We start from the raw sequence: 3,745 nt of genomic DNA, 5'->3' as shown, positions 1-3,745 counted from the left end.
TTATTTTTTCTTTCTTTTTTCCCCTTTTTTTGGTTTTTTCTTTTCCTTTTTCTTTTCTATTTTCTTCCTCTTCACTTTTTGACTATTTTTGTTCATTGTTTTCAAAAAATGTTCACCACATTCAAAATTTGTTCATTATTTTTTCAAAAAACTGTTCATCAAATTCAAATTTTGTTCATGACTTTTTCAAAAAATGTTCTTGAATACAAATTTTGTTCATTAAATTAAAAAATGTTCATCAAATGCCAAATTTGTTTATAGATGTTCAAAATATGTTCATCAAGTTAAAAAAGATGTTCATTCCTTTGAAATCACAAACATTTTTTGAATTCAAGAAATGTTTTGGAATTTGGTGAACATGTTTTAATTCTGTTAGCATTTATCATTTCGCGAACATATTTTTTCAAATCATGAACAATTTTTGAATTCACGAACATTTCACAAGTTGTAACTTTATTGAAATCCCGAATTAGTATTACAATGAAAAAAATAAAAAAAGAACAAAGAAAAGATGGTTCCGCTTTCCCTCCCCACACATGGGCCAGCCCATGAGGCAGCATGGGGTAGCGAGGGGTACGCGCTCCGTCGTTCGCTGGCGCGTACAACGCTAAATAGGAGGTCTCGATGTAGCAGCTCATTGAATCTCGGATGCATGGTCTGACCATCTCTTCAAATCGAAAGCTGCCCATATGGTCCATCATCCTGGCGTCTGAAATACTTTTGGAAAGACAATTATGGTTAGTTTCGGATAATACGCTCGGAAATATACAAATAGGAGATGTTTTATTCTATTTTGATTACATTTGGATAGACAATTATTACTATTAATACCATCCTTAGTATCTAGATAAACTAAGACTATATAAATAGAAGATTTCTTATTCTGGTTTGATTATGTTTAGGTAGACAATTATTATTATTAGTATCAGCCTTCATATATAGATAAATCTATGGCAATCTATAAATAGAAGCCTTTTATTCTGTTTTGACTATGTTTGGATAGACAATTATTATTATTAGTATCAACCTTCCTATCTAAATAAATCTAAGACAATCTACAAATAGAAGATTTTTCATTCTGTAGACAATTATTATTAGTAGTATCAGGATAAATACATTTGAAATACCATGTGATACATATGGTAAACGATCCACACATGTGGAATATATCTAAACATGTTTTAGTGTTAGATACGTAGATACCTTTGTATCTAGATAAATCTAAGCCAATTTTTTGGGGAGAGAGGTAACATATAAAAAGGGGTCTCGCACTCATGGGCAGAGCAACACGTAAAGCAAAGTTGGCCTACCTACGCAACGATAACAAGGCAAGCTACCTCGCAAGCCTGTGTGCACTCAGCAAGCAGCAGTCTCCACAATGTTGGCTTGCTGCTGCTTTGTGTCCCAGCTGCTCATCGTAATAACGCTCATACACCTTGCCATGACCAAGAGCAAGGTCCGCAGTGGCACATGCTCATCGGCGATGGTCCCGCTTCCACTTCCGCCGGGACCATGGTCGTGGCCACTGGTGGGTAGCCTGCCCGAGATGGTGCTCAATAAGCCAGCGTTCCGTTGGATCCATTGCGTGATGAAGGATATGGGCACCGACATCGCTTGCTTCCGCCTTGGCGGCGTCCACGTCGTCCCGATCACATGTCCCAAGATCGCAAGGGAGGTGCTCAAGAAGCAGGACAAGAACTTCTTGTCCCGCCCACTCACCTTCGCCTCCGACGCCATCAGCTGCGGGTACAAGGATGCCGTGCTCACGTCGTTCGGCGACCAGTGGATGAAGATGCGCAAGGTGCTCACCTCTGAGATCATCTGCCCCTCCCGCCACAAGTGACTCCATGACAAGCGCGCCGACGAAGCTGACAACTTGACGCATTACATCTACAACCTCACCGCCGTGGGGTCATCTTCAACGTTGGGACTAGCCAACGTCAATGTCAGGCATGTCACACGGCATTACTGCGGCAACGTCATCCGCCGGCTTGTCTTCGGCCAACGGTACTTCGGGGAGCCTCAGCCGGACGGCGGGCCGAGGCCGATGGAGGTGGAGCACATGGATGCTTCCTTCACCCTCCTAGGGCTCCTCTTCTCGTTCTGCGTCAGCGACTACCTCCCGTGTCTACTTGGCCTAGACCTCGACGGCCACGAGAAAATTATTAAGGAGGCCAACACAAAAGTGGATAGACTGCACAACATGGTCATTGAAGAGCGTTGGAGGCAATGGAACAGCGACGAGAGGCAGGACGGGGTCCAGGACTTCCTTGACGTTCTCATCACGCTCGCCGATGGTGACGGCAAGCCATTGCTCAACATCGATGAGGTCAAAGCACAATGCAAGGTAAGCAAAATATTAATTAATGAGAAATTTTAAGATGGTTCAAGGGCCTAGATTGAATTTAGTGACCAATTGCCTCATAGTCCTACAAGGTAATACGTCATCCATGAGAAAAGGTAATAGCTCACACTCTTAAATAGATCTTATACTGTATTTCACAGGTGTTAGAAAAGGGAAACAATAGAATAAGAAATTATGAATTGATAGTTTAAACATATCATTATTGCATTTTTCTACCATTTTGATGTGATTTCAACTTAAACTGTATTTAAAATTCCAATTAGTCAATGTAATCTATCTTCATGCAAATATATAAATTGTATTAACTTACATTTATCTCCATGGAATGCATGCAGGACATAATATTAGCGGCCATAGATAACCCGTTAAACGCAGTGGAGTGGGCGCTGGCAGAGATGGTGAACAACCCAGAATTGGTGGCCAAAGCGGTGGAGGAGATGGACCAGGTGGTCGATCGCGAGCGACTGGTGCAAGAGTCAGACATCATGCAGCTCAACTATCTCAAGGCGTGCATACGTGAGGCATTTCGCCTCCACCCAGTCGCTCCCTTCAACGTGCCGCATGTCGCAATTGCCGATACCATTGTTGCGGGCTACCGCGTTCCCAAGGGTAGCCACGTCATCCTCAGCCGGCTGGCCCTGGGCCAGAACCCCACCGTCTGGGATGAACCACTCCACTTCAAGCCAGAGCGCCATATGGGAGACAACATCAATGTGGTGCTTACCGAGAGCGGATTGCGGTTCATCTCCTTTAGCACCGGACGGCGGGGATGCATCGCGGCATCACTAGGAACAACCATGAGTGTCATGCTCTTCGGCAGGCTCCTGCATGGCTTCACCTGGACCAAACCGTCTGGGGTGTCGGCCATCAATCTCCGCGAGTCCAAGCACGACCTCTTCATAGAGGAACCGCTAGTGCTACATGCTGAGCCACGTCTTGCAGCGCACCTCTACCCTCTCATGCACCGTTGAGCAAATAACGAGCTATGAATCACCAATAAGGCGAGTATGCTATTTTCTTGATGAATCTATGTACTTATATACTAATAAAGAAAGGCGATATTCTTATTTTCGTCCCGCTTTGTTTCGTTCCACTTCGATTGATTTTCACGTATGCTAGCTATTTTGGTTTTGTCCGTTTCACATACGAGCGAGCCGGTTTCTTTCATGCGTCGCTGGATCGTCCTAGGCTTGTCCAAAACATTGGAACAATACCTGCTAGCCAAACAACCACCTATCTACTGTTGATTTTGGACAGATAGAGATGAAAATGTATACAAGATGATGCTCTTTTTATCACCAACGAAGGATGACAGTGGGTCGGCCGTATACGTTGGGCAACTCCGTTTGAGTTGTTTCTTCCATCCCATGTCCCAGGCAG

The 3,745-nt window shown here is 43.8% G+C and overlaps 1 pseudogene; it reads left to right on the top strand.

Moving 5' to 3' along the window:
- The first annotated feature begins 1,378 nt into the window (after positions 1-1,378).
- LOC119316818 lies at positions 1,379-3,336 on the top strand (annotated as a pseudogene).
- The last annotated feature ends 409 nt before the right edge of the window (positions 3,337-3,745 follow it).

The sequence above is a fragment of the Triticum dicoccoides genome, chromosome 6A (genome assembly GCF_002162155.2).
Source record: "Triticum dicoccoides isolate Atlit2015 ecotype Zavitan chromosome 6A, WEW_v2.0, whole genome shotgun sequence".
NCBI classification, from domain to species: Eukaryota; Viridiplantae; Streptophyta; class Magnoliopsida; order Poales; family Poaceae; genus Triticum; species Triticum dicoccoides.
This window is presented reverse-complemented; position numbering and strand designations above follow the sequence as displayed.